The sequence below is a fragment of the Chiloscyllium plagiosum genome, unplaced genomic scaffold, assembly GCF_037043375.1.
Source record: "Chiloscyllium plagiosum isolate Xiang-an unplaced genomic scaffold, Cpla_swu_hap1 HiC_scaffold_13, whole genome shotgun sequence".
NCBI lineage: Eukaryota > Metazoa > Chordata > Chondrichthyes > Orectolobiformes > Hemiscylliidae > Chiloscyllium > Chiloscyllium plagiosum.
Window position 1 is genome coordinate 79,558,437 of NW_028270151.1, and position 15,645 is coordinate 79,574,081.

A 15,645-nucleotide genomic window follows, 5' to 3' on the forward strand; every position below is an offset into this window, starting at 1 on the left:
AGCAGGTCAGCAGTTGCATGGCAACTGACTCGCCTCTTGACTCCTCAAAGTCTCCAAGGCACAAACAGGAAAATCCTTGGCTGGACGCATGGACCTCCAGCAACACTTAAGAAGGTCCAAGTCTACATCATTCAGGCCAAAGCTTCTCAATTAGTCAACTCCCCATGTCCTACTTGAAACATTCATTTCCCCTCTGACTGTGGCTACAATGTCTGTCATTTACAACATTCACCACAAGTCTGCTTTGACATCAAGCAAAGGTTGATGAAAGCATCTTTCTACCAGCATCTCAAAAAGTACTGAGCTAGCTGGAGACACTCTTGAGCGAAACGGTGGCTCAGTGGTTAGCACTGCTGCCTCACAGAACCAGGGTCCCAGGTTTGACTCCAGCCTCAGGTGACTGCCTGTGTAGAGTTTGCACATTCTCCCCATGTCTGCATGGGTTTCCTCCGGGTGTTCCGGTTTCCTCCCACAGTCACAAAGATGTGCAGTTCAGGTGAATTGGCCATGCTAAATTGCCCATAGTGTTAGGTGCATTAGTTAGAGGGAAATGGGTCTGGGTGGGTCCCTCTTCGGAGGGTTGGTATGGACTTGTTGGGCCAAAGGGCCTGTTTCCACACTGTAGAGAACCTAATCTAATCTTGAACAAATACATTAAAAAGTGAGTGCCGTAGTAGTGATTATCAGCCATTACACATGGCATGGCAGTAGTGACAATTACCCACTTTGCAAAGAAAGAGGAAATAGTGAGGATCACTAATACTAAAGATAAGTGAAAGTTATCAATTAAGAGAGAGGGGGAGAGAGAGAGGGAGGCAACACTGAGGATTACTTATTACAACAGAAAAATACCATCAAAGGTAACAGAAAACTGCCATAGAATTCATAAAGAATCTCTGGAATGGAAGATGAGTATAACTGTGACAAAAATAGCAATAGCTTTTAAGACATGCCAGAAATCAAAAGGCCATAGCAGCGGTTGTGTAGGGATACCACTGGACAATGCAATCAAGCTTCTAACAATTTTTCAGGTTATGGCAGAGCTAGCAAATAGCTATGTTGAGTCAGTCAATGCTCCTATGGATGATGCTTCTGTTCCAGGTTGAAGTAGGGTAGGATATTCAACATGAGCAGCATTAAACAGCACAGAATAGCATCAGTAGTATAAGCATAGTTAACAACATCATTTGGATAAGTTAGTAAAGCTCAAAATTAATAGAGTTCCAGCTCCAGATAACAACAATCCTTGAATGATTAAAGAAATGGAACAAATGTTTTGTGAAATTCCTACCCATATCATAAATAGCTCCAGTATAGTCAGAGATGATTCCCTAGACTGACAACACTCTCACATAATCTCCATCTTCAAAAAACGGTAATAAATCAGTGACAGATAATTACAGGCCTATCAGCCTGACATCCATTATTGGGACTATGCTAGAAGGAATCCTGGGAGATGCTATTTGTGATCTCCCTTGGGAGGGAAGGGGCCATGAGAATGTCAGAATTCAGCAATTTCATAAATTTTTTTGAAGATGTCATAATGGCAATGGATACGTAGAATATGTTATATAATGTCAACTTAAACCTTCAGAAAACGCCTGCTAGTGCACCTCACTCCAGATTATTTCACAGAGAGAACTTTGCAGTTTCAGTATGAATTCAAAATGCTGGATTAGAAATTATCTCCGATCTCTCAGACAGTAAGTTTTAATTCAGGGATGTTCATGAGTTGTGTCCCCCAGGAATACATCCTATAACTCTCACTTTTCATGGTATTTATTAATTAGCTGGACAGTGGTGTTGGGACTCTGAGTTGTTGGTGAAATTAAGTTTGGGGATAAAAAGATTTAGAGATATGTTAGGAAAGATGCTGTGAAACTTGAAAAGGTTTAGAAAAGATTTACAAGGGTGTTGCCAGAGTTAGAAGGTTCGAGCTATCGAGAGAGGATGAACAGGCTGGGGCTATTTTCCCTGGAGTGTCGGAGGCTGAGAGGTGACCTTATAGAGGATAATAAAATCATGAGGGACATTGGTAGGGTGAATAGCCAAGATCTTTTTTTCCCAGGTCTTTATGGGGAGTCCAAAACTAGAGGTCACAGGTTTAAGGTGAGGGGGAAAGATATAAAAGGGACTTGAGCAGCAACATTTTTACGCAGATGATGGTGCGTGTATGGAGTGAGCTGCCAGAGGTGGTGGTGGAGCCTGGCACAATAATAACATTTAAAAGGCATTTGGGTGGCTTAGAGGGATATGGGTCAAATGCTGGCAAATAGGACTTGAGGATATCCGTTGAGGATATCCTGTCGGTATGGACAAGTTGGACCAAAGGGTCTGTTTCTTTGCTGCACATCTCTATGACTCTATGAATGATTCCCAGCTAAAGACCACACAGATAGGCCTAGAGCCGTAGATCTATTTTGGCTGTGATCAAGTTCCCTTTTAGAGATGGAAACACTTATTCACGATGCTGTAGCAATCGAGGTGTGTGGGCAGGATGGATCGGATCTTTCTTCCTCCGCTCCAACAATTGTATATGTGTATATTTCACATAGAGAGGCAGCAGTGAGGATTATCCATTGCACATAGAAACACTGCAGTGAGGACTGCCTGTTACACAAAAACAGAAGCAGAAATTAGAAACGCAGCTAGGGATGGGCAATAAACCCAGCTTTGTCAGTTAGAACCACATCCCAAGATCATATATTTTAACTAACAGGATTTCTAATGCTAACTAACACAGGGCCAACATTAGTGGCATACACCCCAGGATGCATTTTCCTTTTTATTAACCTAGTGGATTATAAAGCATTGCATTGTATTTAAAATGCAGAAACAGACCATTCAACCCAACAGATCTATGCCAGTGTTTCTTTCTCCACCTTTATTCCTCTTTCCTTCTGCCCCTTTCTCCTTCAGTAAACTTGTCCCTAATATTAGTCACCTTAACAACTCCCTGTGGTAATGAGAGCCACTCTCTAGATAAAGACGTTTCTCCTGAATTTCTATGTTGGGTTTATTAGTAATAATCTTCTGTTTATTGTCTGTGGTTCCAGTCCAACCCACAAGTGGAAAGATCTCTATGATTTCTCTATAAAACTTTTCCTATACCCTCTATCAAGTCACCCATAGGTCTTTCATTTTCTAGAGAAAAGATCACCAGCTTGTTTGACACTTCCTAAACAGTACCAATCTCCCAGTCCTGGCATCATTCTTATTACTTTTATTGAAAATTTCTCCCAGTGTCTCTATTACTCTTTATGTCACATGAAGCTAACTGTTCACAATACGCTAATATGCTTCTGTAATAACCACAGCTCCATATAAGTTGAACATAGCTTCACAGATTTTCAAATCTATCATTCTAGAAATAAACTCTGGTACTTGGTCATTATAACAATCTTATTAACTTGTCTCACTGCTTTAAGTGACATATGTATCTCCATCCCCAGATTTCAGTGTTCCTCTAATTTGTTTAAAGCTATTTTCTTGGTTCATGGTAGGATGTGCCAACTCTGATTCTTTCTGCACAATGCAATACTGAACCCATAGAAAGCAGGCAAGGTCCTGGTATGTTTTATTCCCAGGCTATGCTGACTACATTAAGTGGAGGTGGATGTAGGATGCTATACTTGGCCTCAGTCCAGATGTGAGCATCACTGGCAAGGCACTTGTTACCCTTGAACAGAATGTCTTGCTTGGCCATCACAGAAAGTAGTTAAGAGTCAAGGAAATGACTGTGGGTCTGGAGTCACATGTAGACCTGACCAGGTAAGGACAGCAGATTTCCTTCCCAAGAAATGAGTATTTACAATAATTAATGACAGTTGGCTTGGTCATCACTACTGGTCTTCTTTTCTCTTCTCATGTCTAGAGGCAGATAAGGCAGACAAAGCAAGTGCGTACATTTGTTTCCTGGCTAGATTTTTGTGAAACAGTGGGTTACCAGCTTGTCACCAGAGACCAGAGACGGGCGCCCCTCCACATCAAGAAGGCTGATCAAGAGACTATCCGGCTCTTGCCTCCTGCCATGGGCATGTTGGAAGGATTGGCAGGCTGATTCTCAACCTGGGTGGCCATGTTACAAATACATCTTCCATCAAATCCTGTGCTTGGACTCAAATTCAGAGCTTCCGGCTCAGAGACAGGGACACTACTATTGTACCTCAGGACCTTTCACCTTTATTATAGTCTTATTATTTGAATTTAACCTTTCTGTAGTACCATGGTGGAGTTTGAACCTATATCCCCAGAGTATTAAGCTTAAGCCTCTGTGTTACTAGGCCAGTAACATATTAAGTCCCTGTATCTTAACATTGCATGATTAATAATGGAAAGAGCATCTGTCATGGAGTTTGACAAAGGAAAAGGATTGTGCTTTGTGTGATGGTCCAATAGGCTGCCAACTGCTTGCACCTGAGGAGTGGTAATGGACAGCAAACATTGGTCTTGCAGCTGTACTCTGTCCCAAGTGTCAAGAAATGAAGAGGAAAGAGAGAAGTTTTGCAAAGCTGGTTGCATTCATCGAAATCCCCACTAGTGAAAACACAAGCCCTCTCAGAAGAGTTTGACCCACATCATCAGTCACACCCTGCAGCCCTCCCCCACCTGACCCTAATGAAGCTTAGATCTTGGTTGGCACAGCTAATGTTGGCTCTTGCCATGTGCACCCCCAGCATTCCTCATTTCTTGCACAGTAAAATGGCTGAACACTCGCATCAAGATCATTAAATGTTAAACAAGATCAGAAATTGCTGGAAAAACACAGCAGGTCTGCCAGCATTGTGGAAAGAATCAGAGTTAACATTTTGGGTCAAGCACCCCTTCTTCAAAACTCTTCAGTATTTGGACCCGAAACGTTAACTTGGCTTTCTCTCCAAAGATACTGCCAGACCTGCTGAAATTTGCCAGCAATTTCTGATATGGGTTCTGATTTCCAGCATCCATTGTATTGTTGCTTTTTTTTCCTTTTAAAGTGAGATCTCTCATTACAAAGATCTGAAAATAGGTGAGGCATGGTCTTTGCCTATTTAATCTCTCCCTTCCCTATTATTATCCATTAGCAATTACTGTATGAGTAGGTAAACAAATGGCAGTGAATTAAAGGCTGTAGTCCAAGTTCTTAAGCTGACATTATAAAGCTTGCATCTCATTGCCTTGGCATCTATTATTAAATCAAATACCATGTTCCAAAACCCAGATGAAGGATTTTGTTAAAATTAACTGCAGATTTTATTTTCCTAGAAAACTGCAGTGGTGATGTCACAATGACATACCAACAATATTGTGACAGATACCCCCAGCACAACAACAAGCCCCTGACTAAAATGGAACAGTAAATGCCAGTGCTAAACACACACACACACACACACACACACACACACACACACACACACACACACACACACACACACACACACACACACACACACACACACACGCACACACACACACACACACACACACACACACAATAGCATACAGTCAGCTAGAGGCTGTAAATTAATCTCCAGACTCAGACTTTTAGACACCATAGAAGCCTCTGCTTTGTCAGCTGATGACGCCAACACAGCCTCTTGATTAGGTTACCATCTTTTAACTCTGCCCCCAAAGCTCCCATTTATTTTCTCAGAAGCAATTCTGAATCAGTACAGCGCAGGTGTAAAAAAAACACAGATTTTGCGTGTGAAAAATTTACAAATTACCATTCAACGAGAAAGAGTGCAGGGAGGTTAGTGTCCATCTGGTATGGTTTACAGAACAGAGTCCTCCCTAGCCTGTTGTTTCTGATGTGAGTGATAGACTAAGTTACTTGCCCAGGAACATGAATCCACCTGCTGCTATATTCACTCCTAGTATTTAGTTCTGCATATTCATTTTCTCTGGTACCTCTACCAATCTGACTTATTAGTATTTAATTAAATAGACCAATTGGGTTGAGGAATCATGCAAATGCAGGATAAGCTGTTTGTTAGGAACAGACACATTTTCTTGGGTACAGGTGTGTCCTGAAGCATCCAGGCCATCTGCCGTTAAATTTAACCATCCCCGTTAGGTAAGAATGCACAGATTGCAAAACCCTGGGATGGAGGCAGGACTCCTGCAACACACAGACTATTTCTTGTTCAAAAAAAAAACAATGCGTAGAGGGAGGGGTGAGCGAGTCTTAAAAAGCACTCCCTTGATGATAGCCCATTAAGAACAAACCTCCTTAACCCATTAGCAGATGACAAACCAAGATGGATCTGTATTGCCTTCCATCCCTGAGAATAAAGATAGAGCCTGCTGGCAGAGGTAATACAGAAATAAGATAACTCACTCTGGCGGCCATTTTAGATACTTGTTTTCTTATTTTTAAAAAAGTCACTGTGTAATGTAACACAATACCAGCAGAATACCTGTACAGTGATAAACTTCAAAATGACTATCCATAAAGAAATTGAGCAGGGATTTTATTGAATTGAATTTTTAACACGGAAACTCCCCTCACATGATTTCTTCCATAAATTATATTAATAACTAAACATTTCCACAAGAGCAAAAATAAGCTTGAAAAATCATTAATCGTGGATGACGTTGGACTAGAACTGAGGGTGGAAAATGCCATGACACCATTGCAGTTTGCTCCCGTCATAAGTCAACTTTAAACGCTAAGCATTGCCATCTTTGGTGTGATTCAGCACCATTGATCATCTGGTAGTCCGCACTGAATCAGCTCTGATGGGGTGAGCTCTGTTCACTACCTACAGCTGGGAATGTGTCTGTTGGTGGATGCAGCTCAAGCTAGTGCTCCTGGCTTTGTTGCCAACTGTGTCTGGGTGGAGACAAATTGCTGGAGGTGAATGGAAACATACTGCACCTGCTCTGGGAGCATCTCCTGAGACAGGGATAGACACATACAGGCAAAGCCAAACACACAGTTGCATACACATACAAATGCATTCACACATACAGACATGCATGCATCTACAGATACACATTGAGGTACCCACATAGTCAGACAGGTACACGCATTGACATATTCAGACACACACACAGAATCAGGCACATACAAAGGACACAGACAATGGTGTACAAGCACAGAAAGGATGATGGAGGAAATAAAGGGAGTGAAAAAAAGGTACAAGAGGGAGAAATCAGTCTCTTCCTTCTGACTCTCCATCTCTCTCGCTCTCTCACTTACAGCTACAGAGCAGGGTGGAGACCTGCAGGAAATTCCTTCTCACCATTTACCGCAACAAAGAGCGGAGAGGATCAGCACCGCCAGCCTGCCTGGCCTGCGGATACTGCCGAGCGACAAACAATCCCATCACACGCTTCACAAACGCACAGACAAAAAGAAAGCGTCGCCTCCCTCTCTCATTCAGCTGAAAATTCATTCAAAACCTGATCGATTGGGTGGCGTTGGGAGTGGGGGACGGAAGAGAAGCTTCCGACTCCCAAATATCAGGTGAGCTGCAGATTTGTCTTAAGTGAGACAGAATTGCAATGCGGCAGAGTGAATAGAAGCTGGGAGCTGTCCACTGAACAATAAAGGGAGGGAGGTTGTCAGCTTCTCCTGCTCCTTACCTGCTGCTGGAGATTGGGCTCTTCACTCCATCGCCAGTGGTGCTGATGCTGCTGCTGCTGCTGCTGCCTGCCTGACTGACTGCCCCGGGAGGAGGAGGGAGCCTGATACCGGGCACCGAGCGGATCCCAGTGTCTCTGCTGACCTCAGTGCGTTCCCGGAGCTGCGCCCTCCCTCTCCCGTCTCTCTCTCTCTCTCTCGTCTCCTCCCCTCCCGTCCACACTCACGTGTGCGGCTGCGGACTGCTTCACTGCGGCACCGGCTCCAGAGCCTTCTTTGGGACTACCGGGACCGTATCCCGGTGTTTGGAGGGGGGGGGGGGGGGGGGAGAGAGAGGAGCTGGGATAAATTCCAGAACCTGGGATCCTGTACTCAGGACCCGCAATAATGAGGCACAGCCAACGTTACAATCAGAGCTGGAGAGCCATAGAGATGTACGGCATGGAAACAGACCATTCGGTCCATCTGCTCCATTCCGACCAAATATCATAAATTAATCTTGTCCCCATCTTCCAGCATTTGGCCCACATCCCTCCAAACTGAGTTCTGAGGAAGGGTCACTGGACGCAGTTTAAAAATAAGGGGTCGGACATTTAGAACAGAGTTGAGGAGAAACCTCTTCACCCAGAGAGTGGTGGCTGTATGGAATGCTCTGCCCCAGAAGGCTGTGGAAGCCAAGTCTCTGGATACTTTCAAGAAAGAGTTGTATGGAGGTCTTAAGGATAGTGGCATCAAGGGTTATGGGGATAAGGCAGGAACAGGATACTGAAGAATGATCAGCCATGATCATAATGAATGGTGGTGCTGGCTCGAAGGGCACCTATTGTTTATTGTCTATTATCTTTTGACCCAAAAGTGAGTTGATTTCTCTCCACAGATGCTGGCAGACCTGCTGAGCTCTTCCAGCAATTTCTGTTTTGTTTCCCCAAACCTTACCTTTCATATGCCCATCCAAATGCATTTTGAATATTATAATTGTACCAGCCTCTACCAATTCCATACATGCACCACCCCCTGCAAGAAAAAAGTTGCCCCTCAGGTCCCTTTTTAATTCTTTCCCTTTTCAACATAACCTATGCCCTCTAGGTTTGGGAATAAGACCTTGTCTGCTCACACTATCCCTGCCCCTCATGATTTTATAAACTTCTCTAAGGTCACCCCAGGGCCTCCAATGCTCTAGGAAATTGGCCCCAGCCTATTCAGCCTCTCGTTATAGCACAAGCAAGGAACGGGTCTATGTATAATCACCACAAGGCAAAGTTGGGATAACCACAGACAAATAAACCCAACATCTTGGAAGAATAATCAAAGGAATGACCATTTTGTAATCTTAGATATCCAGGTAGACTTGGAACAAAGAAACCCAGAGTTGATCAGAGAAACAGAGATTGAAGGATTGCCAGAGACATGCTAATAACTTAGAGACTGGATTTAACCAGTTCAACCTGGTCAAGCCCTCAACAGTTGCTGAGCATTAATCATGACCTGAATAAAACTAGACATAAAAACACAATAAAAGCAGGAATGAGCCATTAGGCCATTTGAGGCATCTCTCTATTCAAATCACATTCCTACTCTATCTACGTATTCCTTCATTCCATTCATGTCCACAATTTGATTCATCTCTGTCTTGTGAGATGATTGGAAAATTCAAAGATTCCCAACCTGACAAGTGATGAATATTCTCCTTTCAGTCCTAATTTTTGATGCCTTATTCTAAAACTACTTCTTAACTTCATTTGTGTAATGAGACATATACAACACGGAATCAGACCCTTTGGTCCAATTCATCCACGCCGACCAATTATCTTAAATTAATCTAGTCCCATTTACCAGCACTTCACCCATATCTCTCTAAACCATTCCTATTCATGTATACATCCTTTAATTGTGTTATGGACCAGGCCAAATCCCCTCAAAACATTTCACGAAGGTAGCCCAGACCCTAACTTTGCTAGTTGTTTTAAGCAGGTGGATATTCCAGGAGGGATGCAGCTGGTCAGACCAGTTTATTTACAAGATTACAGAATGAAACACAAACAAAAGAGTACAGAATATAGAATAAGTTAATCCATCTGAAAACCCACAAGATTATCCTAACTTAATGATGCTGTTCCAAATAGCAACAATTCCCATAATCACTCCTTGGTACAAAAGGTAAAGTCAAACGCAGAGTCTTACAGGAGAAACTGACTGACTAGCAGCTCTGAAACCAAACCAAAGAAAAGCTGAGTTGGGAGAACTGGCCACCCCCTTTTCACTGTACAAGTGTTTTTCTTTAAGTTGAAAGCATTTTTCCTGAGGCAGTATCTGTTAGCTGTAATCAAATTGGCCCTAAAACCCTTCAAAACTAAATCTTTCGGGATTGCTGCCTTATGACCTCTCTGAGAAAAAGAAAAGCCAAGGACAGCACAACTTTGCTAAAGGAGCAGCATTGTCACATTTACCATTTGTAATTGTACCAGTCTCCACAGGCTCCTCTGGCAGCTCATTCCATACACGCACCACTCTCCGCAGGAAAAATGTGCCCCTTTGGTCCTTTTTATATCTTTCCCCTCTCACCCTAAACCTATGCCCTCTAATTCTGGACTCCCCCATCCCAGGGAAAAGAACTTGACTATTTACCCTATCCATGCCCCTCATAATTCTATAAACCTCCATAAGGTCATCCCTCAGCCTCTGATGCTCCAGGGAAAACATCCCAGTCTATTCAGCCTCTCCCTAAAGCTGAAACCCTCCAACCCTGGCAAAATCCTTGTACATCTTTTCTGAATCCTTTTATGTTTCACAACATCCGTTCTGCAGAAGGGAGATCAGAATTGCACACAATGTTCCAAAAGTGGCCTCACCAATGTCCTGCACGGCCGCAACGTGACCTCTCAACTCCTCAACTCAATGTCCATCCCTAGGTTGTGGTGAACAGCCTGCAGTCGATTATCCAGACTATGAATCCACATTCCAGATTCCCCAACCAAAGGAAAGTTTTTCTCAGCTATGTCTTAATGAGGTCATTCTTCCTTCTGAACTCCAAGGACTATGTAAAAGTAAAGTACAGTTTGCGATCCGAATTTAAACAAAAAACAAAACATGCTGGAGAAACTGAACAGGTCTGGTAGCTTGTGTGAAGAGTGAAAATGAAGTAATGCTTCTGGTTCAATGTGATTCTTCTTTCATTTTGAGATAGAGTCATATTGCACTCAAAATGCCAAATGCATTAAGAAGGAAGACATGGTTTTAATGTAATTTTAGACGAGTGAGAAATCACTGAAGTTTGTTCATATATATATTTTTAGTGAGGTTTTACACATTTGAAATGGAGCCTGGAGTGAACAGATCAGCGCAATAGGAAAACAGGGTAAAAGGAAAAAAAAGACATTGCTTAGTCGGAAGTTCATGTATTGTGTGCACCGCCAGTCTCCAATAGGTGCTGTTTGTTAAATATTCTCCAAAGAGTCAGGGCTGGTGAGGAAAAGACCTAAACTGTTTCAGAAAAAAATATGTGGAAACTACAAAAAAAAGCTGAAATCTAAGGGTAAATTCAATGTGATTGCTCTGGAAGTGCTGAGACATCAGTAAGAAGAAAGCTACAGAATCCAGTTACAGCTCTGTCAACTGAACAAGAAAGTTTAGTGTGGAGACAGAGTGACTTTTCGCTGAAGTTTGACTATCTGTTGTTGATAAAATGGTTAAATCTTTATTTCTTACATTTGCAGTAAAACAGCTCTTGCACAGTGTAATACCATTAGTATTTTGATCATAGCTGATGTTATTACTGGCAAAGTCTGATCGCAACCTGAAATCTAGCTTGATAGATCATAATTTTTTTAAACTAAACAGTCTTTCACTGAAACATAAACAAACAATGTTGTAGGTTTTAAAAAAGAGGGTTATTAAGCAAAAAGATAATAAGCTATAATAAACCAAGCTATTTACATATCACATAATTTGAAAGTTTTCAAAATATGCAGTAAATATACAAGCCAATCCAATGCGACCCAATTAGATTAAAATACCCAAACACCAGTAAATGTTTGCTTCTCAATCACATGCACAGCTTTAATTGTTTCTTTCAATTCTTGAACTCAAGACTTTGGTAGCCTTTTCCTTACTTTATTAAATCACTGAGCTTAGACTTTCCCAGCTTCAAATGACCGTTTCTGTGTTCTAACATAAACACCTCTGGTATGGAGCTTTCAACTCTCACCAAGAGAGAAACTATTCCCTAACTTTTCTGAATTAATTCCTTTTTCCAGGAGAAATGGTTTCTTTTTTACATCTAGTTTCAAACAGGTCTTCTGCAAACTCAAAATCAAAAGTTTTACAAGCAATGTTTCTTTTCTTTTCTAAGCCAAAACAAGACGAAATTCTCGATCTTTATAAATAGAGAACAAGCCCATGCTCATCAATGTTTATTCTGTCCATCTATAAAACTCTTCCAGTGCAAAAAAAATTCCAGTTATCACCCTCAGGGACTCCTTCTCTCATACGGACTTTTAATTAACAATCACTCCAAAAATATGGAGCCATGTTAATCCTTAAACTCTTCATACACAGAGACTATACACCAAATGCGACTAGTTTAAAATCCAAACTCTAAAATAAATAATATCAATCAATATAAATCTCATTTCTTATCTCAAAACTTGCACAAAGAAAAATGAAAATGGACTTTTAAGAGGCATGTTTTACTTAAGTGCTTGGACACCACAATATTCAGTTGGATGTGATGAAGGAATGGCACTCCAAAAACTAGTGCTTCCAAATAAACTTGTTGGACTATAACCTGGTGTTATGTGATTTTTGACTTTGTCCACCCCAGTCCAACACTGGCACCTCCAAATTATTGGGTGAGAGACATTTCAAAATGCTGTTCACCCAACACAAGACTCCATGTCTCCTTCTCAACTGTTGAATATTTTGGGTGGCATGTGGTAACTGTTCAATACCCATTCAATACCTATCTCATCAAATGGCAGTAAAATTGCCCCACAGTTATAGCACTAGCATCAACATCATAATTCAGTATTGCTAAAGTCAATTGGATGTTAGCACAGCTTTCAAATTTCACACTCTGACACTCCATCATCCATTCAAGTTTTCTGCCATTACTCACCAAGTTTGTTAAAGATATAATAGCAGTGCTCAGGTTCAGGAGAAATTTGTGACAAAATCCATTCATGCCAACATAACACAAAATTTCACATTTTATCCTAGAAATGGGAAATCCAAAATAGCCCTCTCTTTCATTTCTCTGGGTGATACTTGCTTTATTTCACAGTAAGGCCCAAATAATCACTTTCACTAGAGCAAATTCTCTCATTGAAAGATTAATTTTTAAAATTAGTTTGTTGAAGCTGATTAAACAGTTGATTGACCAGTCTACACAGGGTGTGAATGTTCTGTCCAGGTTTAGCTATAAACTACTAAATCAATGATGTCATCCATACAATTACTTACTGCTTCAATGAAATTATTACTTAAAAATTGAAAAATAGCTGGTGTAATTTTGTTTATTACAAACAGCATAACTTTACATTGATAAAGTGTACCTGGTGTTACAAAAGTTGACATTTCTTTGGTTCAATCAGTTAACGGAAGTTGCCAATATATTTTTAGTAAGTCAAAATTATGTGAGTCCAATTAGTTCACTGCAATCTTCCCAAACATGAAATAGGATATGAGTCCAAATATCATTACCAATTGACTTTCTGATAATACATACAGAACATTTGTGACACATCAGGTTTTGCATCATCATGGAAAATGAGCTCCTGCTACCATGGCTTGGTTCAATAATAGCATTGTCTACCATGAAATTAATTTCTTACATTATTTGAGCTAATTTCTCTGGAGTGTGTCTGTAAAGATGTTATTTCGTAGGTAACACATTCCCGACATTAACATCTGGAACAACCAAAATCTTTTCTCCAGGTCTATTCTGACAAATTAATATATGTTTCTAGCTGAAATAAAGCACTTTGATACATTTGTGGACGATAAACCATGATGCTGCCTAACTTTTTAAGCACTTTTGAATTGTCCGGTCTAGTTGCTGAAAGTTTTAATTTCTTATTCATTCTACAATTGTTTTATTTTACTCCTTACCTCTTTCACAATCATAAGTACAATTTTATCCTGACTATCATTCCTGTCATAATATCTCTTTAACGCATGAACATGACAGACTCTTTGATTCATATTTCTGTCTGGAGTACTGATTACATAATTGATTTTCTTCTTGATGATGTCCATTGAAGCTTCTCAAATGAGATAAAATATTTTTTCACCCCATATTCAGCAAATTTAGTCACTAAATGTAGATTTTCAGTGAAATCAAATGCCTCATTAGTGTCAGAATCATCACCCAAAATACTACTTCCATCTTCCTCTCAGCTTTTTTTTTTGCCACCTCATGTTCTCTAAGCTTCATATCTCTGGAGTATGTATTTTTTTAAAATCTGCTTCAATTTCCTTTTTAACTACATCTTCCACCTGTGATATTCGATTTCAGACTAGATTCCCTATAGTATGGAAACAGGTCCTTCAGTCCAACAAGTCCACATCAAACCACTGAAGAGTAACCCACCCAGATGCATTCCCCTACCCTATATTTGCCCCAACTAATGCACCTAACACTATGGGTAATTTAGCATAGCCAATTAGGGCGGCACGGTGGCACAGTGCCAGAGACCCGGGTTCAATTCCCACCTCGGGCAACTGTCTGTGTGGAGTTTGCATATTCTCCCCGTGTCTGTGTGGGTTTCCTCCGGGTGCTCCGTTTTCCTCCCGCAGTCTAAAGATGTGCAGGTTAGGTGAATTGGCCATGCTAAATTGCCCGTAGTGTTAGGTGAAGGGGTAAATGTAGGGGAATGGGTCTGGGTGAGTTGCTCTTCGGAGGGTCGGTGTGGACTAGTTGGGCCAAAGGGTCTGTTTCCACACTGTAAGTAATCTAATCAATTTGCCAGACCTGCACATCTTTGGATTATGGGCGGAAACCCATGCAATCAAAGGGAGAACGTGCAGACTCCACACAGCTGCCCAAAGTGGGAATTGTACCTAGGTCCCTGGCTCTTGGAGGCAACAGTGCTAAGCACTGAGCCACCGTGCCACCCCAACTCTCCCAATTCAAAACAGAATAATAACTTGATGCATTTCATCTTTACAAGATCCTGCTTTTACCTGTATCTTTAATTTATTTGCTAACCCTTTCCATTTAACTTTAGTCCACTGTTGTATCTCAACATTTTCAGAAAACTCCTAGCCGCCATTTCAAAGCCACCATCACATTCTGTGCAATAAACCTCACTGCAACATAGCTATTTGTGTCCCAAACCACATAAATCTCTGAAATCCATTGAATTCAAATCTTGCAAGCGCCATCAATTCTTATGATCTCAACTGATGTTATTAGCTTAGCCACATCTTTAGATTGATGCATGGCTTGATGAATATATTCTTTAATGAGATTATCATTCACTAAAATGCAAACACACAATGGTGCAGATTTGGTTTTAATAAAAAAACAAAAGTTTGTTACACACAAGAAAAGATAAAGTAGAATGAACCGAAGTATTTGCATATATTACAATTTGGAAGATTTTGAAACATAATAGAAAATAAAATTCGATGTATTCCAACACCATTACGTTCAGTACTCACCAGAAACAATTTGCTTCTCTATTAGGTTTAGCTTAATTGTTCTTTCAAATGCCAGTGTACAGGTTTTGATAACCTTTTCCGTGATTAATCATACAGTTGAGCTTAGATTTTCTCAGCTTCAAATAACCCTTTACAGGTCTTGACAATAGACAATAGACAATAGGTGCAGGAGTAGGCCATTTAGCCCTTCAAGCCTGCACAGCCATTCAATATAATCATGGCTGATCATTCCTAATCAGTATCCTGTTCCTGCCTTATCTCCATAACTCTTGATTCCACTATCTTTGAGAGCTCTATCCAACTCTTTCTTAAATGAATCCAGAGAGTGGGCCTCCACTGCCCTCTGGGGCAGAACATTCCACACAGCCACCACTCTCTGGGTGAAGAAGTTTCTCCTGATGCTCTGTCCTAAATGGTCT

The 15,645-nt window shown here is 41.0% G+C and overlaps 1 protein-coding gene and 1 long non-coding RNA gene across 23 annotated transcripts in view; one reads left to right on the forward strand and one right to left on the reverse strand.

Moving 5' to 3' along the window:
• The window catches only part of kif1aa (kinesin family member 1Aa), a 374,456-nt gene extending 366,739 nt beyond the window's left edge, over positions 1-7,717 (reverse strand). For all 22 annotated transcript variants that reach the window (XM_087993839.1, XM_087993838.1, XM_087993837.1 and 19 more), the window contains exon 1: positions 7,570-7,717. The gene's annotated coding sequence lies outside the window, so the exon portion shown is untranslated. The remainder of the gene's footprint in view (positions 1-7,569) is intronic.
• Positions 7,273-15,645, forward strand: part of LOC148148356 (uncharacterized) — a 54,314-nt gene continuing 45,941 nt past the window's right edge. Inside the window, exon 1 of the long non-coding RNA XR_015759226.1 lies at positions 7,273-7,450. This is a non-coding gene — a long non-coding RNA (uncharacterized LOC148148356). The remainder of the gene's footprint in view (positions 7,451-15,645) is intronic.